Raw genomic sequence first — 25,850 nt, 5'->3', positions numbered from 1 at the left:
CTTTATCCACTTGACATAGCACCTCAACCCAGGTATTTCTGATTTCTTGTTCCCACAGTATAGTGCCATCTGTTACTTAGTCTCAGATATTCATTGTCCATGTCTCCTGGGGGTAAGAGGTGATTCTGCAACCTGGTGCAGGAGGTTATTTTTAAAATATTTGGGTAAGTAGCTCTCCATTAGCACTGCAAAAGGATTACTCTGCAGCTGTAATTCTGTTTGTGAGCAATATAAACACTGTTGGCATAGTCTTCCTTCATAGTTCTATTTGTAATATTTTCTGCATTTATTTCTATGGGACATAATTTCATCGAGGAGCCTATTGTTAATACAAGTAGTTAAACAAAAAATTATCTAATGGCAAGTTTTATATGCAAGAAATTAAATATTTAAATATCACTGAGAGCAGGGGTTAGAATCCAAATGTTCTGCAGTTTGTATCTTTTTCCTCTTACGAGAAACAGTAAAGCCTGGGAATGCCAAATGAAACCTACTTTTGGATTGCTGGTCTCTTCTTATGGTTTCCTATCCATAGAAACAAGAATTACTTTATCAGAAGCTGTTAAATCACTCTAGCTGTAAAAAGTAATTCTGTAAAGCCATCCACTGCTGACCACTCCCTAAATAATTTCTGAAATGCCTCATCTGTTTATTTATATTGTGCACGTTTTAGTATTCGGCTGCATTATACAGATGAAAAGTAAAAGCAAATATATGTTGTTAGACAAAACACATCAAGCCCAGCTGAATCTGGTGATTCGATCAGCAAGGCTATGGCACATTAGAAAGATTCATTCTACAAAGTCTCCTCAACGGCCGTGCCTCTCGGGAACAGGGCGTCCAGCTTTTCTCTTGGCTACCTATTCCCAAAACAGCCAGGACACTTAATATTTCAGTGTTACTACCATAGGTATCATCAGTATTTCTGATGACATGATTTATACACATGCACACATGTGACATTCCTATCGGAAGGCCAGTTTTTTTGGTGGAGCACTCCCACAGAGCAGGGAGCTCTTTAGATCTCACCAGCATGCAACGAGCAGCTTCCCCCTCACAAAGCTATCTTGCTGTTAGTGTAGGTAGTTGTAGGAAGTCCATCTGATTAATTTTTCCTTTGGGCACAGTTGTATTGATATTAACCTAAAGCAAAGAAAAAATTAAAAAAAAAACAACAAACCAAACAAAAAACACCAACACCACCACCACCACAAATACAAAAAAAAAAGAAAAACCAAACCCAAAATACAAAACACCCACAAAAAAAATGTATGCTTTTTAAAAATGAGATTTTTCTTTTTTTATTATTTGTGCTAATATTTGGAGTGGTCACTTCTATTCAAATAAAAGATAAATAGCAACCAGTTGTTGCATTCACTTGTCAGTATATCTGTATGAAAACAGGAGCACTAGCTCTGTTTTCCACAGCATCCTGATGCTCCAATAACCAGAGATAAGGTAAGCAGCCCATGAGAGGTGTAACATGTAGCTGGAATACAAAGGCTGTGCAGAGGTGAATTACTACTGACCACATTACTCATTTTGCCAGTCATTCAGACTACCAGAAACATTTTTAGAACATCCCCCAGAAAACCTCAGGGTCACAACAGTCACCCCCACACAGAGAGACATGGTTTGGAGCAGTTTTGGGCAGAGGTATGAGAGATGCACAGCAGTGCTGTCTCTTCAGATGAGCTCTACTTCACAACCCCAGCCCTTCACACTGCCAAATGCAATTGTGCAGTGCACTGTTCAGTAGTGTGGAGTTTTAAGACAAATCTCTTGCTAATGTATAGGTTTGACATTTTCAGAATTATTTGGACATATTACACATAAAATGGCTCTAACACAATCAAAGGACATTATCAGAATTGTCTGTTCCCAGGATGTTTGGCACTCCATAACTCAGATGCATTTAACTCCTCAATAACTCTTGTACATTTGGATAATTTGCTGCAGTAATGTATAATCTCGCCTAGAGGACTCATCCCTTAAGAATTTTAATAAATTAAATTGAAACCTGAATATCCCACATTTACTTATCATTGTCCCATTTAAAAGACCATCCCAGAGTGCCAGCACCGTGTGATCTCACTGTGCTTTCTGTGAGGCAGTGATGCTCAGCCAGACCATTACAGTAGGTTTCACTTTATCAGAGATGGAAGCGATGGGTCATCCTATTACCTCCCACTGGCCACTCAGGGCCAGCAGTAGCAAAGATCACTTTAGGGTCATAACTCAAGGTAAAATGTGCTTCTGAATCCTTTCTACACCACTCAGAGCAGGAAGCCAGCAGCGATAAGGAAAGAAATTAAAAACCTGCTCACCACTACAAAGAAGTCAGGGCCAAAAGACATGAACAGAAAAAGCAGCAGAAAAAATACCTGTCAGTGCTACATCCTCTGTGAATACTTCGACTCACGAGGCAATTTCCTTAGCACCTCTCTCAGTTCCTGACCCAGCAGCAGGTTGTCAGTCTGGTCTCTGTATACACAGACAGATTTCACTTCCAGATGAGCCTCACCTGCTGACCTCTGATGTGGGGCACTACATGGTGGGGCATCCCATCTTTCTGAACAGTGCTTCATATCCACTCCTTTAAACAAAAAATTGCTCGGGAGCACTCTGCAGAGATGTTGGGGACCATATGACCTGATGGACCTGCCATATGGAAATTCAGTGGGTCCTGGTACCCACAAGGGCCCGAAGTGCACCAAAGTCCCCATCAGAGTACACCACCCCACCACAAGTCTTCCCATGCTTATCAAAATCCAGCTTGTTTCTTCTCAGTTCAAGTTCCTTCCTGCTGTTAAACCAAATAAAAATAGAAACCCTCAGCATGAGCCCCTCTGAGGCTGACATCTGCTCACGGGTGTCAGGGCTGCTCCAAGCCAAACTGCAGCTGCCCATCTCGGAGGGTCCTCAGCAGCTTCTGTCCTTAGAGGGGTCACTGTGTCCCTGACATCTTACACAGCAATACTAGACTCCTTCTGAATTTTGGCCAATCAGCCTAAAGGTTTTAATCTCAAACAACCCATAACCCTGTACAGAGAGACACAAATTCAGATCTCATCAGTGCTTTAATTACACTGGGTTATTTGACTTGTTTGTAGCTCTACCAATATGAGATAATTACACTAATGGGAAAGCCACACTTACAGTTGGAAACACCATCAATAGGAGCAGGATCTATGAAGTCAAATTCCACCCAGAGAATGCTATTTTATTTTAGTTCTCCTCCATTACAGACTTCTGCAAGAAAACTGTAAGACAGACAGTATGGGAACTGCCTCTCTGAGACTCTCCCAGCCCAGCATTGAGCCAGGCTGTTCCCATCATCTCTGGGGACAGGATTCCTCCCACCAGTGCCAGCCTGGGCAGTGAGCTAAGCAGGACCACCATCGTTGGCCAAGGTGTCATGCAGAGCCCTTGGTGCCTGCTCCACCTCTTGCAGAAAGCCAACAACCACAGCAGTGCCACACTTCCGTGAGGAACTGAGTACTGATGTCGAGAACTCGCAAAAAAAAAAAAAAAAAAAAAAAAATTCCCATTATCTCTGCAGAACCATACAAATGTTATAAACTCCACTCTCTCGTAGCAAAACCAGTGGGAAGAGCCCCCACATATCCAAAGACAGTGCTAAATGGATGCTGTTCGACACATCTAACCCCTACCTCAGACAACCTACACCTTTTAAAAAAATACAGGGCTAGAAAAATTAGTCTATTGTAAACAGCCATATTTGTTTCATGAACCACTTGCTCATTTATTATGAAGCAGATATATGAGATTCTTACAAAAGAAGTTCCTTTAAGATGCTTTTGTTAAACTATTAAGCTTCTGAAGAGCTCTGCCAAAGCTGGCAGCGTCCATTGATCACCAAGACAGCTCCTTTTTTAGTATTCCCTCAAGTATTCAGCTCCTTTCTTACTGTGATTTCTATTTTGAAGATGTAAGTAATGGTGCTTTTAGGGTCAGCAGGCACACCAATAACTCATTTACCAGCATACTTCACTCGTTCTTCTGCACGTTATCTCAGCCCAGAAAGACCTGGATTTTTGTTTTCTTTAGGTATTAAAGTTTATATATATAAACAGCATCAAAGCTAACAGTAGAGATCACTGAGCACTTGACCATCTATTGCAATTTATTTTCAGAGCATCAGAGGAGGTAAAATGTTCCTTTGTCATAAATTGTGGTGAGTTTTCTTACAGCAAAACCTTAAACTCCTGTCCAGCAGCTCCTCACAGGAGAAGAATCCCAATCCCTCTCACATACCAGTCAGATGATATTTCTCAAGATAGGTTGAATACTCATTGCCTGCTACAAGATCTCATGCAATACAACAAATAAGGGTAAGAAATGCAGAATAAAACTCTCTCAATGGAAAGGTAGCTAAGCAGAATATAATTAAGCAGACTAGAATTTAGTGAGAGTACTCATATTAGCATATTAATATCAGCATTTAAATAAGAGCTTGGTGAATACTGCCAAAGAATATCACAAAAGCTGTAATAACTACCCACTGTCTGGGTCTCAGGTTTTGGTGTCTTCCAGCAGAAACAGCTCTACCAGCAGTGCATGCTGCCACCATGCTGGGCCTTTGCTGCTTCCCCCGAGCCATCAGTTCAGTCGAGCCTGCAGCCAACACCAGCTCAGCACCAACTCTTCAAGACTGACTCACGAGCTCCATCACCCTCCAGCTTTCCTCAGAGGCTCATTTTTCATTCAGAGCCTGCAGCCAGGATGATACCAGGTCTCTGCAAGAAGACTAACTCATTTTCCTGCCGGGTGTCACAGAATACACTAAAACAATTGTGTCATTCAGGGAGAAGTAATGTGCATCAATTACTATGACAGACAATGAGAGATTGACCTAATACGTGCATTAATACAGTATCTATTCATTTCTTTTAAAATGGTAGTTTAGATTCATTGCTCCTGCAGTGTATTCCATTTTCAAATACAATTCGTTCCACAGTTTTAAGTGCAAAAGCTAAAGTCATTCAAAAATCAAATCTCAACAAACTTATTTCTGATTCTATAGCAACAAGCTGTTCTCTTCGTAGTAAACATCTCGGAAGAAAATTACCTACTTACTTTTTTTTTTTTTGTGAGACTTCAGTACAGAGAATTGCTTTACGACTTGAATTTTGCACAACAAGTTTCAGATCCATTTGAATTTATAAGACCAAACAAACAACTCCTGAAAACAGTGATTTAAATTTTAAACACCAGACTTATGAAATAGATTATCTGGTTAGATTAGTTCTCCAGAAGTCTGTAGGACATAATACATTCAGTTTAAAACATCTTAAAGCCAGAATGTGGGCAAATATCCACATTTCTGGAAGGTGATACAGTTGGTTTGTTCTTACTGTCTCAAACATGCTGAGAATTTAGTTTCTCATTACTTGAAACCATGATTTTAAATTTGTGGCGAAACACCAATAATTGCAACAACTAATGGTAACAATAAATTTCTCAGCAGGTGCACGACTTATTCAGTCCCTGCCACCAACTTTCCATCACATCCTACTCTCTACAGACCAGCTCCCTAGAGGGGAGCTTCCTGCGGTGCCCACGAGTAACAGTGCTCTGTGCTTAGTCACTACACACTGGATGGCAACAGCACACATAACATTTCTGCAGAAAAATAACATAAGAAACCTAAAAAATCAATTAAATTTTTAAAATACTGCTTAACATATAAAAATTAAAATCCAGATAACTGTTATGAAAAATATCTGACATTAAATATTACACAAGTGCTCATTGCTCTCCAAGTCTACCATACAAGCCTGTGAGATGTAAGCACAGCATGAAATTTTCTGCCCCTCATAACTTCTCTGTGTTTGCTAATTCAAGAGACTTTTCTCTTTCAGGGTCTACAACAGAAGAGTATCCTACTCCATACAGTAAAATACACACCACATACAAAAAAGTTGCAAGTTTATTTGCTATCAATCAGGTGCCATATGAAGTATGAGATTTAAACATCCTTTCTTCTACAGGAAGCACAAAAAGCAAAGCACTGCTCAAGCAGCAAAAAGGAATTTCCCAAGAATCAGGAATTTCACTTGAGCTTTCAGCTCTGTACCCAGGAGGAGGAAATGGGAGCAAGAACCATAGTCAGCCAGGATGACAAAATGATAGCATCGGACCTCCAGTGCCACTGAGCACAACTGCCTTTATGGTGGGCTGAATGTTGTTCACTTTTCCTCTGAGTGAAGTGTCCTTTATAAGAAGAATGTGGGTGCTGTTTGGTTTAGGGAACATGAGCTTGTTTCTGGCATTTACTTATCAGAGGCAACTAAAAAAAAGACAGGAAGATGCGACAACAGAACTTTGAGAAGGTATCCAAAATGCTGATTTACAAATCTGTAGATTCAAAATGGGAAGCACAACTGACCAACAGCACACAACAAACGAGACACCAGCAATGGGAAGACCATTCAGACCTTGGCTTGTAGACCGGGTCAACACAATCTGCATTTCTTTTGCGGCTAGATGTATAAACTAGCACAAAGTCAGTTAGTGCAACATAAACTAAGTTGTAGATTTACAACATATCAGCTGCTCATTACAATAGACGTCGCGCGCCCTAAGAGTACATATTACGGCGGTTATCATAACAGTCACCACTGCACATCCACACCCTACCTTACCTGCACTTTGCTCTCAGACCCTAGCACAGTGTCTGCAGCAATCACATTAAGAGGAGGTATACTCTGTGCTTCAACAGACTTATTTGTAATTCATCCTCTTGGCAAAGCACGTGAGTTTTGGAATCAATATAAAAATCTCAGCTAAGCTCAATAATCAATAAAGTGTAAATCTCAGCATTTTGCTTCTAGGGATGATACTTATTAGGCTTTTAAAAATATTCTTGTTAATATGTGGATTTGGTTCTATAAGCATTGTGCTTATTGTGCTTTATGAGGTTTATCCGCTGGTTCTGTGGACTTACTTTCATATTTATTTGAGTAAACAAAGCTGAAATCTAGTCAAGATCACAAAATGGGTTCTGATGAACAATTGTCATTCTTATCAAATATAAATTGCACAGAAAGTGCTTGACACGAGAAACTCATTGCAATGAATTATTATGATCATTGTTATTTTAAAATTAATTTTGACAAGATCCATTACTGGTAAGCACCATTAATTTGTTCTATCCTCTTAACTGTTTTTATGGGACACTGAAATTAAATATGTCATTTAAAAATGCTCGTTTTAAAGTATTATTAAAACTTAATACAATGGCAGTAAAATGAACTATAGTATACAATGTGTTCATTGTTATGAAAAACTGGTAAATTGCTAAATGCATAATAAGCTCAGTGAGAAGGAAATTTGTATTGCATAGGAATAAATCTACTTTACATGTTATCTTATTTCAGTACTTCCCCTAGAAAACAGAAATGAGAGGTACAATAAATTAAAATTATATATTTTTTCAGGTATGTAGAAGCTAACATCATACTGGAAATTTCTGTTTTGCATTAATGTTTTCTCTAGAAGTTTCATAAACAGACTGATGTTGTGATAAGGCAGTAACAAAGTATCTGTGGAGATATCTGGACTATTTTCATGTATCTACCTTAGAATAAACCAAACTGGGAATTCTCCTAGTTGCAGATGATGAATCAGAGCCAGATTAGTTGCCCACCCATGGGAAAGCCAGCTGTGCATGTCTCATTTGTACATGCACAGAGTGCAAACAAACACATTTGCACCACTCCAGCAGCAGACCCTTTGTTCCAATAGAAACCTCATGATCAGGCACAGTGCAATCACCTTCCTAAATTAAGGGAATCCAATTGCCTGCTGACAAAGTATTCAGAGGTGAACAATTCCACTAAACACAAGCAATGCCAGGGGAATGCTTTTCCCAGCTTTCAAGGCATGAGCATATTCGAGAACTAGTACAGAACTTGACTCCAGATACCTGTGGGAGATGCTGTTTAAAGAATAAGCAAGGAGCATGTCTCAGAAAATGTGCATTATTCATATAAATTCATGTTAAACTTAATAGGGGTGGAATTATTGAGTTTGCATGGCCAGGTTTTGGTAGGTGGGGGGCTAGAGGGGTGGCTTCTGTGAGAAGCTGCTAGAAGCCTCCCCTGTGTCTGATAGAGCCAATGCCAGCTGGCTGCAAGATGGACCCACTGCTGGCCAAGGCCGAGCCCATCAGTCATGGTGGTAGAGCCTCTGGGATAATGTATTTAAGGAGGAAAAGTTGCTGTGCAACATCAACTGTATCTGAAAGGAGGAATGAGAATATGTGAGAGCAACAACCCCACAGACACCAAGGTCAGTGAAGAAGGAGGGGGAGGAGGTGCTCTAGGCACAGGAGCAGATTCCCCCGCAGCCCGTGGAGGTTAATGGTGGAGCAGAGACCCACCTGCAGCCCGTGGGGGACCTCACACCAGAGCAGGGGCATCCACCCAAAGGAGGCTGTGACCCCCTGGAGAGTCTGCGCTGGAGCAGTCTGTTCCGGAGGGTGCCCCTCACAGAAGGGATCCACGCGCGAGCGGTTCATTAAGAGCTGCAGCCTGTGGGAAGGACTCACCTTGGAGAAGTTTGTGGAGGACTGTCTCCCATGGGAGGGACCCACCCTGGAGCAGGGGGAGAGTGTGAGAAGACCTCCCCCTGAGGAGAAAGGAGCAGCAGAGACAATGTGTGATGGACTGACCACAACCCCCCTTCCCCTGTGCTGCTGGGGAAGAGGAGGTAATGTTAAGCACAGGAAGAAGGGAAGGGTGGTGGGAAGGTGTTTTAAGATTTGGTTTTATTTCTTATTATCGTATTCTGATTTGATTGGTAATAAATGAAATTCATTTTCCCCAAGTCGAGTCTGGTTTGCCACTGAGGGTAATTGGTGAATGATCTCTCCCTGCCCTTATCTCAACCCATGAGCCTTTTGTTATCTTTTCTCTCCCCCTGTCCAGCTGAGGAGGGGAGTGAGAGAGCAGCTTTGGGGGGCACCTGGCATCCAGCCAGGGTCAACCCACTTCAGTCCCAACACTGAAACATACTGGTATCTTATATTTGCTGGTAAGAAGGGAGTAAACACTGAGGCTTTTTGGAAACAGTGCAGTATATCGACTGCCACAAAGCAGAATATGCCCAAACTCATAACATCAGTCTCTCAGTACTTGTTTACTCTCTTGGAAATTATCCCTTTTATTTGCATTTAACCAGGTCTTCTTCAAGGTTGCCACATCAAAACAGGATTGATCCAAAAAGTCCCTTCAAAGAATGTCTTTGCGCTCACAAAGATGCTGGACTAATAAATTTTCCCACCTTCCATTATATTTTGAGTAACCTCTGGAGAGTAGCCTAGGGTATGCTCCAGGAAGCACTGGGGGTATTTATTCCACGGATAAATTGATTCATAGTGATCCAGCCCCAGTTAAACTACAGGAGCACTCACAATACTCCAGACACCAACACATACCCTCTTCCCTTTGTCAGAAGAGCTGCAAGGCTGATATATAGCTATTATGACTGTAATGATGAGCAAGCTGATTTTAAATGTAGATGCTACAGGCATATTTGGTTGCTACAACCTGTTCAGATGACGTTACTGATGCTATTGCATCTATGCATAACATCTACTGCAGTAAATTATCTAAAGATGCAGTGAGGAAAGTTTCATATACAGTATTACCGCATCCACATAGCTCCTCGGGGAGCGGAGATCTTGTGTCCACTGACAGCAGCTTTGACTTCTCTTACCCAGTTGCTGAAGCTTAATTTTGCATGGTCACAACCTAGACATATAAGAAATATCAAAAGAAAACTTAGCAGCAAATGAAGGAACAATAAATACCGATGATGTCTAATAAGCCATAACCTCAGAGTTCTTGCCTTCTCACTTCCATCTAGACTACAGAATTTATTTTTTTTTAATTTTCTTTCAAATAAAATAAATCAATACACAAACTCTTTCTTTGCTGAGATTTTCCCTCAGAAACAGGTGATGGAGTAAAGAGGACAATTTGAAAGTGAACATTTACTATATTCCTTCGCTATCCTAAGTGATTTTATAAAAATTATATTCAGCCAAAATAAAGATGTTTTCAGCTCTCAAAAAATATCTGATCAGTACATTTCAGCTGTTCTATTTTCCAGTTGAACGCAAGAAGACATAAATAATTAAGATAAGATAAAATAATTATTGCTGAGCAATCTGAAATAAAAATAATTTGTCTGGTAAACAAGATGCATAATAACAAAATAAAATGCTACTAAGTTAAAGGCCATGCAAATGTATATCTCATTAGCAATCAAAAAAAAGCTTAATAGTTATTTCATCGCTTTAAAGATATCACCAGCCCCTCAGCAAATGTCCTTTGCTGTACACAGTCATAGACCTCAGCATCAGTTAAGCTTGTTAGAATTTCCCCAAAACCTACTGTGGATTTCTTCAAGTAAAACCAAGGACTTCTGTAGCAGTCCATAAAGAAAGGGATAAGTAACTAAAAATCAGTGTGTGATAAACTGTTATTAACTGTATTCCCTGAGTTCCTTTTGCAGAATATAATACATAGAAATGACAAGAGTATCCTCAGTGTATCACAGAAAGCAACACATCTTAGAGGAAAAGATAAAGTGTTTCAAGACTTTAATACCTCACACAAGCATGTGGCTTATTATTTTATTTTTCACCTAAAAACCTGGCATTCCTATGATCAGGATATATTCAGTGCAGTGCTGGATGCTGTTGTTTATATTCATTGTATTTTTCAATGTATTACAGTGATGGAAGAGAAAGAAAGCCTTAGGGAAGAAAGGAGAAATAAAACACAATTTAAAAATAGATAGCGGCCACTCTGAGCTGGCTTTTTTGACCTTTTATTATTCTACTAATTTATGTTAATATCAAGAAGAGGAGATTCCTCACCAAGGGATTTAATAAGAAGGTAATGATCTGAAGAATAATGAAACAAAATGCATATATATTGTTACTGTACTGTCTGACTGGTTGAGATGACACCATACGTGGAGCAGAAACCATTCAAAACACCTCAACTCTAGATTATTAGGTATTTTCATCATTTCAATCAGATGGATCACAGGTGAGCCATGACTGCAAGAACATCCACATGAAGGAGAAAGAGTCGGCAGTGCAGCATACTCCAACTATTAAAATAAAAGCCTGGCTCCACTGTGATGCAGGCAGGACACTCCCCATAGCAGGAAGACTGAGACTACCTACTGATACTCAAAACCACACTGGTAGTTCCTTTTACTGTGCATAGGGAACAAGTATTTTCCTAAGACTGGCAGGTCCACTTACACAGTATATAAACAAACAAAAAGGAAGGATGGAAAGGAGGTATTAATGAAATTCAGGTCCCATAACCATTACCAATACTTTCTCTTATATATCCAGCATATTGCAATGTATTTCTTTGAATTTTCCATGCACAGATGTTAACTATGGAGAAAAAGTACAAGAGAGAGGACTAGCTGAACAAAATAAATCATGGTAGAAGAGCACATGGAGAATGGCACACAGCCAGGTATTTGCCCAGTTGTTCCATGGACATTTAAGAAGGCAAAACATTCAACATGATATGCTGAGAATGAAGTCTCTGAGTTACATAAATGAACTGTAATCAGCAGTCTCTCATTCCTCAGTCTTGGGTTTACCATGTTTGGAGTCTGTAGCTCCCAGTTGTTCAGTCCAAGATCTGCTGGTTGTGGGACAAAGCCAGCTGTCGGAGCCAGCGTGGGACAAAGCCCGAGGCAGAGCTGTACTCCATTCCCTGACTCCTGAGTGGTTGGAACATCTCGCAACCAGGCTCCCACTCTGATCTTTCTCATGCCCAGCTTGTACTGCAGCTGTGAAGATTTGTTGACTATCCATAACTGGAAAGGTAGTTTTCACAGATATCTGGTTTTCCACATGTGCTGGAGCTCTCCCCGTCGAGTTCTTCCATGTGCCTGTGTTCATATCCTCATTTCCATTTTCTGTCCCAAACCCATTTCATTGCTGTTGTGCAGTCTGAGTCTGGCTCAGCACTCAGGCATTGACAAGTATAAGGATTTAAACATGCACCCTCAGCCTAGTGGAATTCCCTTCCACACAAATCCGATAACCAGTTGCTGAAACAAACTCCCAAAAGAAGTGTCAAATTCTCTCAATTCTGACATTTTCAAATATAGTAATTCCTGCCTTGCAGATGGAACATGATGGCTTCCAATATTCAGGAAACCGTACAAAAAGAGAGAGTGTACCCTTCTTAGCCTTATAGGTTGATTTATTAAATGTTCACTTTACCCTGGTATTATTAATCGTGTGGGTACAAGGCTTTTGTAATGCTGCTGCTCAAATTCAGAGCAGCTTTCATTGAACATATTTTGCACGATAGCTTGAACAAATTTTAGCTAGCATTTAAAGTGGATATTACGAATGCATCAGTTCTACTCTGGTTCGAGGTTTCTATGCTTTTATATCTTAACCTTAGATAAGAGAACTAAATTCATACAAGAATATGCCAGTATTTATTAAACACTAATTTTGAAAAGGCCTGAATTTATCAAGGTTTCCTTCCTAAAGAGATGGACACAACTGTGTAATTTAATTTTTAAACCTGCCATCACAAAGAACTCTAAACACACATTTTCACACAGCCATTATCATAGCATTCCGCAATATGGACATATCTTGCAGGAAGATCTAGAAATGTTTATCTTTTGTAAATACGAGCAAATAAAGGAAGGATCTTGATGCCAGAGGCATGGTCACATTCTTAGACATCTAAGCATCTCTGTACTGAAAAGTTTAGGGTTTAAATAGGAAGGCAACAGATGAGCCACACTAAAATATATGGGATTATTTCTCTCCTTAAAAACATAACTCCGATTAAAGATCAGTCCAAATGTAGAACAATTAAAATCTGATTTTTATTGGATAGTGGATGAAACTTCATAGTTAAAGCTCAACTCCTCAATACCAGCACTGGCAGCATATGCAGTCAGCCAGCCATCATTTAAATGCCCAACACTGGCACACCCATTTAAATATAGTCATCAGTGGGAGAACTCCTAGCAAATTTTACCACTCTGTCATGAAGACGGCTTCTATTATGGGTGTTTAGCTGTTCTTAGCTGTGCTTTTTATTGCTCTAGCAGTTATAAAAGATGAGTTTTTATAGGCTCAAGTCCACAACATTTTGTGAAGATATTTTGGAGGCCTGCTCGTACCAAATTAGTGTGGGGGGTGGGGGTGAAGCATATTTCAAAAATCAGCACAACTTCTGTGTGGCAACTGAGTTATCATGCTATCCCCTAACTAAGGGACAGCTTTACACTGTATAATTATCAAAAGTGATAACACCAAAATAAAAGAACAATTATTTTGAAAATAGCAATGGATTTAAAATATTCATGTAAACATACAACGTATTACGTTGATAACAAATATGAAAAACTCTATTGTGCAATCACAGAAAAGTTCCATATGACCTACATAACCATTTATAAAGCGGCAACAGAAGCCCCATCACCTGGAATAAACAAACTGAGTGGGGCAAAGCAGTAATAAATGACACACACACAAATGGACTATCCATTGCACACAAGGGACAAGAGTCATTTCTTGATATTTTAAAAAAATCTGACACACAATCCATCTAAACAGGTAAATTGTTCCTAGTGTGGTTATGTCCTTTTCAAATTCTAAAAAAAAAAATGACAGCAGAACATGAAGGTTAGGAGCAAAGTCCTTGTGCTCACATCCTTACTTCCCAATAATCCAATGTCCTTTACAGACAGCTGTGAACCCACAACACTCCAATCTCGGTTACTGCAAGGCAAGTCAGCTGCCCCGCTGGTAGGGCTGCAGCACCCGGCTGCACTGCTGAGGGGCTCTGTGACCCTGGGTGCGCTCGGGGTCTGGAACAGGCTGCAGCATTGCTCATCGCCATTTCAGCAGCCATGGGAGAAAGCAAGTTCTGTTCTCCACTCTGTCCTAGATCTATTGCACAAACCTGAGCAGCTAACTCAAGCTTTCGAAGCTGCTTTAATAGGATGGCGATGCCTAGCCTTGCCGTGTTGTGAGAGTGGGTATGAAGGCACTATGGTACAGCACATACAATGCAAAAGGCACCCATGACGTTGCCAATCTCGTCCTGTGTATGGGAACTCTACCTTGCAATCAAGCCATTCAGTTTGATAAAGAAAGGACCACGGGGTCTGCATTTGTGGTCTGCAAATGCCTACAGTGAGTCAAGGACCACGACTGGGAGACAAACGTACAGAGCAGCTGGATCCGTGAAACCAAGCAGCACAGACCTCAAACAAGAGGTTAGTTTATATTGTTCTTGGTGAATATTTAAGCCAGGCAGGTGGGATCCACACAGCCCAAGAGTTTCAAAACGAGCAGGGAAGGCCCTGGCATCGGATGTTTGCACTCCAACAGGACTCAGCTGACAGCTACAAATATTTACTCTGCGCTTCCTCCTCTGAAGCACATGAAGCTTTAGTGCCTGATGGAGCAGCTGTCTCTCTCACACACACGCACAGTACAGAAGAATTTCACTTTAAGATGAACGAAGGATTACAGGATTTGGCTTTTCCTCTTTTTTAAAGTTGTTTTTATTACAGCATAAAAAAATCTATAGGTTGCTCTGGGGTTGATGCTAGATATACATATCTGTACCAGACTTATTACTACTGGGATTCAGCGTTGTGCAGCAGATTGGATTTCCTTGTATAAAAGAAATTAATCAACAAGGAATGAATAATATGCAGAAAGAAGGATTGCTTCTTAATTCACATACTAAGATGCCTGTTGTTTTTCTATGCTATTTACAATAAACCTTGGAGATGCAAAGCTTGTATGCAATCCTTTATGTTGAAAATGTCCTGGTTTCTGCATTGCCACATGTAATCATACTGAGGAACTGATTGCTTTGAAACCAGCAAGGCATGTTTTTATTAAAAATATTTAAACAGGACTTCAAATACATCTCTACAGACATTCCATCCACCTCTGCCATGAATGAGGAATAGGATTATGCACTACTACCTGTACAATTCATCATCATCTGCTTGCTTTGCTTTCTTCCCATTAATAGCCACAAAACAGAGATATCCACGTAACAGCAAGGTTGTGTAAAGGACAAACCTATATTTGAACCTCTCAGTGCTATACTTAAGTATCACCAGATCCCAGCCAAGCCCAGAATTCAAGATGCTTATCAAACCTACTCTCCAGGAATTAATCTCCATGTACCTCCTTCTGAAACCAGCTAATGTCATGTTAGCAGCATCCTTTCTGATGATCCTCTACCACCTTCCCACTCCATCCTACTCTACTCACACATTGAAGGACAAGATGAGCCATCTTAGCAACATTGTCACCAAAACTTTATTTCCGTTTGCCTTCACCATGCTCTCTCAAGATATTTGGGGTCACAGCTTTTAAAATTGCAACCCCTCCACTGCCAGTGTGGTCCTTGGTGGGTTTTGGTGGTTCAGAGCCATACCTAGAGCCCCAGTTGGAGCCATGCATCAGCACATGATACTGAGTCTGCAGAGCCTGCACCAGCATGCGCACGTATTGGAGAGAAAGAGGGTATGTTAAATCACCCTTCTCACCCCTCTCTGCCTGCCCTATCTACATGACAAATATTAATGAAGCACCCTTTTCACCCAAAGGAGGGGTTTGCTGCCAAAGAGAGACAACAAAAAATGAAACCCAGAATACCACTGAGATTGCAATGCCTGAAAAAACCAAACAAACCAACCAAAACAAAACAAAAACCCACCAGCAAAACGACATATACGCAAATAAAGCAGGCTTCTGAACAGGACCTGTGAGACAAACAAGTGAAGACAGGTATCTGCAAAGGAAGGATAAAAATCGGCCTCAGGATGAACGTGGGAGAGCCTCCAAACAGCTCCCTGGCAGGTCCTGCCTCTCCTGGGAGGAACGGCAGCCAGAAGTAGCTGATTCCAGTGAGTCTTTGGGGGGGGGGGGAAGTGGAGCAGAAAGTTGTGCAGGTCCTGTGATATTTCTTTCTCCAAGAAACTGAGCCTGGACCCCTCCACATAGTGATTTCTGAAACAGAAGCTGAGGACATCACATCCCAAAGGGCCAGCTTTTGGTACATGGTTAAAAGGGAAATGATCTTGCAGATGAAGGACCATTAACTTCGGAACATTTTTGATCTGCTGTAGAGATGTTCCCTTAGGATATGAAATGAAATGCAAAAGCGTTTGGGCTGAGAAACAAATAGCTGCCTGTAATTCACTGACTGTCAGGATTATAACCTACGTTTTTATTTTTTTATCAATATCGATGCGGAGTTGGATCACATTCACAAAACATTCATACATACTTGGTTTCCACTGTCCTTTACACTTACTCTTCCTTACCCTTGAGCAAGACAAATGGAAATTAAGTCTTTTTTAAGTACAAGCATATCATATATTGGGCAACACTATCATGACAAACTGCCCTACTCCTCACATAGAGCACACAGCAGCAGCTTCTCCCTTCTGCTGCATTGATGGATCTGAGGACATCTTTAGGGGCCCCAGGGTCAGAGTCATGCAAGAGGCCATAAATTTGCAGCTTTGTATATCTAGCTGTACAATTTGCCACGCACAGTTGTCCTCCTGACTCCTGTGATATGTATTTCATAAAGAGTAAACTACGGTTTTAATAAAAACTCAACGCCAAGATTACTTTGAGGGGAAAAGTCATCCATTTTTAGAGTTGTTAGCTTAAAATTAACACCTTCCTAGAGAAATGAGCTAATTCCAAGGAAAACAGCAGATACAAAAGTCAGCAGCAAATTCAAAGCTCAGTTTTGTCACCTTTTCTATGCAGAAATAGCTATTTTGTCAATGTCATGAGAATTTGACATTGATGAGTGAGATTTTGACAGGAGACATTTCATGCATTTTTTGTCTTATAAAGGCACTTTTTTTGTAGTTATAAATAGACTCAAAACCTCAGAAATTATTTCCGTTATTCTGCATCCTTAGCAAGTTGTTGCAAGTGTCTCAGCCCCAGTTATTGCAGCAGACAGTCAGGGAGGCAGTGCCCAGCTCCCACGGTGGCTATCCCGCACTCCCCGTGGCACAGCCGGGCTGTCAGTGAATAGCCAGAAATTCAGCTGGTCACAAGGAGGTGGTGTTTATGTTATTTAAAAATGAAACAAAAAATCAATAGCAGTATAAGACATCACACAGTATGTCAGTAATTATGTTCCATAACAGCGGATGATTCATTCAAATCAATATAAGAAATTGTTGGAGAGATTATCAATTAGAGAACAACTCGATGAGAATAAAACAATACCAGCAAAACAGTAATGATTCGAGAAATCACATTTTTCTTCACTCTGTAAAGACTGCAGATTAAGGTCCAGACTGTACTGCCTGGGACTGCCCTCTTCAAAGGGCTTTTATTTATTTATAAGAAATGGCCATTTGAACATTGATCATCATACGCTTCCAAAAAATTACAAACATTCAAGCCTAACAGTATCACACACAGATAATAATGCCACACACACTAGATTAGTCACCTGCAAAACTTTTCTAAGAAAAAGGCTTTGAAAGTAAAGGAATAGAGACATCCTATATCTTTAATGATTAACGTTCATCAAGAAGCCTTTCCTTTCTCAATTGCAAAATACATTCCCTGAAGTAGAAGTACACTCAGCACAGCAAATTTCAGCCCAAAGTGATGACTAAAATTTCTGAATTATGTACTTTCAGGAACAAATCAAACCATATTAGTGACTGATGGTAGGAAGATGTTCTTATTTTCTGACAGTAGAAATACACTCTGTGTTACAGTCCCTTTGACAAAACAGCAGTTGAAGATCAGTAGCTGCACAAAGACTGCAAGCTAAGAAATGCCTCATGTACTTGGGTAAAAACAAAACATGAAGGACAAATGGAAGCTGTGGGCTCAGAAAGAACAGAGCATACAATAGAAGGATATTGCATTACACAAACCAGGGAAAATTATCTTGCTCTCTTCTGCAACAGGGACTTCTAAAAGATGCTTTAGTTATAAAATGTGCACAAAAAATCCGGCAAAAGAACAATACACCTGTGTTAGCACTAAACTAAGTAAACATTTGCATGGTGTCTGCAATACAGATAACCCTAGAAATTAAACACCATATAGCTCTACAGCAGCACCCCACATCAAAAGGATTTCTGTTTGAACTGGAGCTGAAATTTGCTAGGAGTCACATGTTATCAATTATAGGCACACAAACCTTATCTTCCCAGAAGGCTAAGACAGCTTTGTAAAGTAGAAAAAAAGTAGAATTTTGTGAAGAAAAAAACCCCAACATTCTGTATTTTTTGATGCTTCAAACTTGAAATTATAAAAATCTTGGTAAAAACAGATTTTAAGCACAATTGCATAAATGGCTGTTGATCTTTGCAAAAGCTACCATTACTGAAATCTCATGAAAAAAAAGCTCCCAAGATTTTAGCACAGTAAGTGCAGGCGAACATCAGAAAGAGCTCTTGAGCCTCAGAAGAATTCCCAAACACAACCCCTGCAGTGCACTTGCAACAAATACTTGAGAAAAACCAGCAAGAGTGACAACTGCTGTGAAAGAAGTCAAGGTAAGCATAAGGAAAAAACATTTGCCGAGGGAAGGGCAGGTGTTATCCAAACGTCACGGAAAGCATAAGGATGAAAACTGGAAAGGGAAATAACTAAACACCCTTAATAAAACTGCAACAGACCCTGCTGACCAGTTCATTCACTCGTGCAGCGCAGCCACCACCACAGCATGGATGCTTTCAGGCACCACGCTGTTGCTCAGGCTGCAGACACATTCCGGATAACCCAGTGGCTGTATTTCAGCCTTACGTTATATAGTGTGCAACTTAAAAACAACAACAACAATAATAATCCATTAATATTTAATTCTGCTCGCTATTTTCTTTTAAATGCATAGCTCCTTTACTTCCACTTACCTTTTTGGATTGCATCCCCCTCACTCTCTGGAAGCATCTCTGGGGCAGTTTCTCTGCAAAGACCAGTGTAGCTGATTGCACGTTGTTTTTGTTATCTGATGAGCTTCCTTGCTTCTTTATTCTATCTCATTCTCTGCTTAATTTTGTGGTTTGTTTTTTTTTTTTTAGCAGGAGGGGGCACATTAAGACAGTTTAGTTAAATTTATATTATTCTTACTCTTATATTACCCATATACTGTATTTCAACAGACATGTTAGTATTATAAGCATCGTTAAATAGCATCAACCATACAAGGACATTCCAAAGCTTTATTAACGCAAATGAAACATTTTGAAGCAGATCAAGCAGGGTAAAGTACAATTATTATCTTCCAGAAGTACAACTTTGTTTGGCATTAAAATGTCATTCATCTGGATTTTGTGACACTGCCACACTGAGCCACATCCTTTGCTTCTACTGAAGCTTAAGATTTTTAGTGAATTTAAAAATCTCCAAGACAATAATTCAGCTTACAGCTTCCCAAGGCAAGTCTGCCTTGAAAACATTCTATTTCAAAATCAAAATCACTTTTTGGTTTCAAAAGCATATAATTTACTAACAGTTAAGGGAGATGCAGGACAAACCGATGGCACATGGTCAGGACTGACGATCTGTGTGTATGGAGCTGGAATGAGACCCTGGTGCTTTCAGCTGAACATGTTATTTACAGAATTGAAAAGTGGAGAGTGCTATGCAAAGGACATCAATACACAGAACATATATTCCATCTCACCATAATAAATGCTCTATTCAAAAAAAAGTAGCTGTAAACTCAAAAATTATAAAATCCCATTATTTGCAACATACATAGTGACCTGTAAATCTGATGACAGTTGATTAAAGGCAAGTAAATTCTGGGAAAAATAAAACCTTTCTGATAAGTTTATACCTATTAAATCTGTAAGTAACATCTAAGATCACTGCAGCTTAAAGCTGTGAAAGAAAAAAAAATTCTTCACTCATCCTCCCTTCACTTAATAAGTACATTTCAAATGGGTTTTTTTAAAAGACATTTTTTACTTTCATAGAATATTTAGCTAAAGATTTGCTCCTGGGAGAAAACATTCATAAGCATCAGCAAGATAATTTTATATATAGTTTAAAACATTATACTTAAAAGCTGCTCCAGCAAAAATATATGCTAAGAAATATCAATTTAAAATAATGGACATTAACAAAAAAGTTTATATCAAACCACCAAAGAAAAAGAAACCTTTTTAAAATCATTGTGTCCTGGAACTATGCTGGCCAATGGAGTCTGGATCCTTATGGGAATTAACACCTAACAGTGTGATTTTGAAATAATTTTCTCCAAAGTTCACTCACATCAATGACCGCTAAGTCTTGGCTTTAAGGCCAAGAGTAAAGAGTCTAAACATTTAATGTGGTCTTGCACATAGTATAACCCAGAAACCTTTAATCAGCCTCCTACAGCTACCCTGGAAGTCAGTAATGTGATGACTTTCAAAACTGATCTATTCCTAAGGACTTCTAGTGATAAAGATCCACTCTGTTCTTAGGTAAGATTTTTTAGGGTTACACTTCTTCCAACACGTATTAGCCTAATTTTAGCTTCCATCTACTGTTTTATATGGTTCCACTTTTGCCTATTAGTTTAAAAAGCCTCCTGTAACCATAAATCTCCCACTGTAGTATTTATACAGTTCTGGTATCATCTTAAACTTACTTTAACTAGATTGAGCCTCTCGTTAAAAACGCAGGTTTTACAGACATCCAGTCATTTTTGTAGAACTTTTCAGAACCCTCTACAAACTGCTATAATCCTTTTTTAAAATGTGTTAGCATCAGAGTGGGGCTGAATGTCTAGACAGCCATGTCATCAGCAGGGTGCATGGCAGACATAATCCTTCCCCCCACAGGTACATCCAAGACCTACATTCAGTCACCCAAAGCCAAAGCTCACATGTGGCTGGGTTTCAGCACGATGCCCGAGTCCCTTTCAACATCACGAGACTCTAAGATCAAATCCTCCCACCCTGCAGATGCAAGCAATATTCTTTGTTCCTAAATGCATGGCCATTGATTTGGCTGCATTAAAATGCATAGGAGACTACATCGATTACAATGGGCTTTGAATCAGACTTCAAAAGAAAATGTGCTGTGAAAAATGGGGCTTTCCAAGGACCAGAAGACAGGCATGTTAAGAGCTTATTCCGATAGCATCCTGCAGCAGGAAATATTTATTGAGGCCAAAATGATAGTCAAATGGTAGCTTGCACCAAGACCCAGCAGGAGCGTTCACATCCCAACTGATGAAAGAAGCCATCAGGAGCACTGGACTGACACCTATCTGTTGACAAGGAATATTTGCACCTGTTAGTACAACCCTCTTTTGGGCTTCCAGTTCTGGCAGAATTCATGCAAAAAGTACATCCTATCTCATGTATTTTAATCAATGCAATAAATTGATGAAAAACAAAACGTCAACGCAAAAACGTGACACGCTACAGAGGGGATGCAGAACAGAGCTGATCTACACTGCTGAGTGGAAAGATTCCATCCCATTACAAAAAGAGAATACACGGCTAGAGTTCTACAGAAGAAAAATGGAAAAGAGTTTTACTTGGTCTGTGAAAATAGTTCCAAGGTGCAGAGTTGAGGGCATTTTGCAAGAGTTCCAGTAAAAGGCTACTGTTGTTGCATCATATAAACAGATGATCAGCAAATCCATGACCTGGCCACCTGTGGTGGGTTTGTGTGTGTGGTGGGGTTTTGGTAGCAGGGGACAGGGCTATATCGATGTCCCCCATGAGAAGCTTCTCAAAGCTCCCCCGGCTCCAAGCCAGAGCCAGAGAGAGACACACAATTAGCAAGGGTGGCCACGCATCTGTGATAACATACTTAAGAAGGGGAACCTGGGAGGAAGGGTTAGAGTTGTGAGGAGTGGTTGTGAGGGAGACACCTCTGCAAACACCAAGGTCAGAAGGAGAAAAAGCCGGGGGGAGAGGTGCAGCAGAGCAGAGACTCCCCTGCAGCCCATGGTGAGGGGGCAGCTGTGCCCCTGCACCCATGGAGGTCACCGGTGGAGCAGATGCCCACCTGAAGCCCCTGGAGGACCCCACACTGGAGCAGTTGGCTGCACCTGAAGGAGGTTGGGACTCTGTGGGAAGGCCTCGCTGTTGTAGTTCAGTGTTGGGATCACTTGGGAACGCTGGAGCAGCTTGGGAAGCACTGCAGCCTGCGGGAGGGACTCGTGTCAGAGAAAGTTTATGAAGGACTGTCTCCCATGAGCGGGATCCTGTGCTGATCAGGGGAAGGGTGCGAGGAGTCCTCCCCCTGAGGAAGGAGTAGCAGGACTGGCCACACACCCCACTCCCTACCCCCTGCGCCTCTGAGGGAGAGGAGATAAGAGAAATCATGAGCAAAGCTGAACCCAGGAAGAAGGGGCCGGCAGGAGAACGTGTTTTTAAGATGTGGTGATGCTTCTCGCTGTCCTACTCTGTTAATTAGCGGTGTTGTTACTGTCTGAATTAAATTGATGTTCTTTTTCTTCCCTTAATGAATCTGTCTTTTGCCCATGACCATAACAGGAGATTCATCCCTCTCTGTCCTTATCTCAATTCTGAGCCTTTTGTTGTATTTTCCTCCTTCCCATCCCTGAGTGGGAAGGGGTGAGCGAGCAGCTGCATCATGCTCAATTTTTCTCAGGGTTCAAACCAAGACACCGCCCCACTCCACACTGCAGAAACTCCTGCTGCTCCTAACTGCCAGGCTGCAGGCTTTGGGGGCCCAATTCTGCTATTTGAACATGATCCAAGACCCAATCAAAAATGAGACATCCCTCTCCTTGAGTTCAGGGGGCCCTAAGGCAGTCCTCAGGCTATGGCTGTATGACTGGCAATGCAGAAAGGAGCTTCTGAGCACCAAACTCGTGTTCATAAACCAGAGTCGCTTCTGATTTATGTGAAAAAACCTCCTGGTTGGAGGTCCCGGGCCCACTTTCCAAACTGAAGATTTTCTTCTAGGGTTTTTTAAATATAAAGTGACACCCATTAAAAAAAAAAAAAAAAAAAAAAAAAAAAAAAAAAGTTATAAGAAAAAGAACACAAGGAACACCCGTTCTGCATCTCTGCTGTCCTCCCTCTTCCACCTACTGGCTTTCACTGGCTGAAGAAATTATCTCATCTCTCCTAAGACAAGGCTCCTCCCTTTCTCTGAAGTGTCTGACCTTAGCATCTGTCAGAGCAGACATGCCAAACAAGAATGACCTGAAGCCTTCTCTAGCCTGGCAATTCTTGAACTCCTATGCTATTTACCAGTAAACAAGTAAACTCCTTCAGCTTTTTAAATAGCAATAAATTCTTTACTTCTTCATGTCCTTGGAAATACCATGTACATTCACATCTCTCTCAAAGCAGTAATTGTGCAAGTTAGTAATTCTTAATAATTACAATGAAGATGCCTAGACTATTCCCGGCTACCAAAATTGGAGTCCTTATACAGATGCAAATATCTTATTTTTAGAGAGATGCAGAGCCACATTTTATCTCACAGTCTAATGGCTCTCCTTTAAAGGGCTGCAAATTCTCTGGTGCACTGTTTCTGTCCTGCTAATGTGGCACTTACAAAAAGTGGTTATCAATGTAACAGTATCTGTAAAGCTTCACAAAGACAAGAAGGGAAAAACTATTCTTTCAGTCACAGTACTTTTGTCTCTACATCATTAAAGTTAGGTTTTTTCTGTTACTGATATTCTCCTTCAATGACAACAGGGGTGGGACTGAAAGGAGGATGATACTGCCAGGAGCAGTTTACGTTATGCCAGGGTGCAAGCAGGATGGGAAACACTGATGCTAATCAACGATTCTTGTTCGTCACAGCACCAGGGACACAAAAATTGCCTGGATATCTCACAGGCATATTTCCATGCTCAGTTATAGAAATTAACCCCTCACTCCAAGGTACACTTCATGGTTAATCCATTTTTCCTGAAAGCAACATATTTTCTGTTTAACATTTTTACTACTGTTGTAAATCTGTCCTTTTCAATATAAACTTTGCAGCCAGGCTTTTACATGTAACCCAAGCACATTCTTTTGATAATGGCAAAATATTCCTCCTTTCCTATGGATATAATTGTTACGGGCACGACAGCTTTAAGAAACACCAGCCAAAGGAAACTCCTCTCCAGGGGTGCAGTAGCTGCCTTCACCTGCTCTTCCAAAGCCTTGCAGGCTCCCACCAAGTTTTGGTGGCCACATAGCCTCTCCTGCTGCCACTCTGCCTGCCTGTTAGGACACATAACAAGCAACTGTCCAGAGCTCAGAATGCTCTTTAATGACAGCATTGTTTATGCACCTGACAGTCTTATAATTTGAAGTAGGTTGGAGAGTTTCCATGGAAACAAAACATGACACTAAGAAATAAAGCAGAAAACAGATTTGAAAGGAGGGTCCCAGGCTGTAGCCCACTGACAGTCTGGAGGGACTCCAGCACTTGTCACAGCAATGAGAGAGGAAAATAGGGATAAAATAATTCCTTATGAAATGGTATCATCCTGTCACACTTCAGAGCTACTTCATTGGTGATGAGCAGTTTGGGCAACAGTAACGCAACCTGTAACACTGCATAAGCAGCAGTTCCAGACATGTAACAGGCAACGGAGGCAGCACTGCTCAAAGCTCAGTCACAGTCAGTGGGGACTCACAGCCCTTTAATGTGAGATTCAAACATCCTGGAAACAAGCTTTGATCTGCAGATTCAAATGCTAGGATTTCCAACTTATGCATGATGAACACTGTCCTGCATGGTACATGAGCTATGATCTCAGATGTCCTGCTGACAGCCTAATGAGAAAGTGGGTTTTCTCAGGCTGCATGTCCCAGACAAGGAAGCATGGTAACCCTTGCTGTTTAAGAACTGGCCTTTTCTTACTAGCCACCAATCCGAGGTATAAGCACAAGATGTCTGGTAATCACCGACAGCCACTTTCATCATTTGCTCTTTCACCACAGAGCCAGAGTTCTTATCTCTGCCCAAACACTCCATTCAGTCAGAGGAAAAGGATCACTGAAATGCAGCAGTTGAGAGAAATGTTGAAATCTTAATGACATCATTACAGCCAAAAGCAAGTGAAGAACCATCATCTTTCTTTTCAAAAACACCCACCACCTGAAAACTATTTCCAGAACAAGCTACACTTTGTTAGGACTAACCTCATTGCAGTCTGGATGGAAAAATGGGAGCTCCAGCCTGTTTTTTGCTAGAAACCCTGTGCCTAAGGCATAAGGAACACAGCACCAGTGCCAATGAAACTGTCTTCCTTAGCTCTAAGCAATGTCACTATGGGACAGAGCTGAACAGACTCCTGCTCCTCCCCAGCTCGCTGAACACCGATATCACGCTGGCAGGGTGCAACACTGTGCTAAAGTCCTTAAGCTAGCTGCAAAAAAGCTATTTTCAAATCAGCATAGCTCACGGTTGCCTGGGGATTGTGGCTTGACTCCTGAAAGCTTCATAGCCATGGAGATCTTCACACTCTTCTGCATCCTGAACAAAGATGGGGCACAATCTGTCTGTTATTCAGATAGCAGACACAGAACTCAGGAATCAGGATCATAGAATGGTTTGGGTTGGAAGGAACCTCAAGACCATCTAGTTCCACCCCCCTGCCATGGGCAGGGACACCTTTCACTAGCCCAGGTTGCTCCAAGCCCCGTCCAACCTGGCCTTGAACCCTGCCAGGGAGGGGGCAGCCACAGCTTCTCTGGGCAACCTGTGCCAGGGCCTCACCACTCCTACAGTAAAGAGTTTCTTCGTTACATTTAATGTAAATCTAACCTCTTTCAGTTTAAAGCCATTACTCTCATCC

At 40.9% G+C, this 25,850-nt stretch overlaps 1 protein-coding gene across 5 annotated transcripts in view; it reads right to left on the bottom strand.

The window, feature by feature from the left end:
- HTR2C (5-hydroxytryptamine receptor 2C) overlaps positions 1–25,850 on the bottom strand; it is a 242,604-nt gene that overhangs the window by 199,240 nt on the left and 17,514 nt on the right. The window contains exon 1 of one of the 5 annotated variants that reach the window (XM_074914921.1): positions 9,677–9,751. The exons of the other annotated variants lie outside the window; for them this stretch is intronic. The gene's annotated coding sequence lies outside the window, so the exon portion shown is untranslated. Of the gene's footprint in view, positions 1–9,676; positions 9,752–25,850 lie in introns of those variants that run through there. 5 annotated transcript variants of the gene reach the window in all.

Source organism: Athene noctua, chromosome 11 (genome assembly GCF_965140245.1).
Source record: "Athene noctua chromosome 11, bAthNoc1.hap1.1, whole genome shotgun sequence".
NCBI classification, from domain to species: domain Eukaryota; kingdom Metazoa; phylum Chordata; class Aves; order Strigiformes; family Strigidae; genus Athene; species Athene noctua.
The sequence above is the reverse complement of the archived record's forward strand: the minus strand, read 5'-3'. Positions and strand labels throughout refer to the sequence as shown.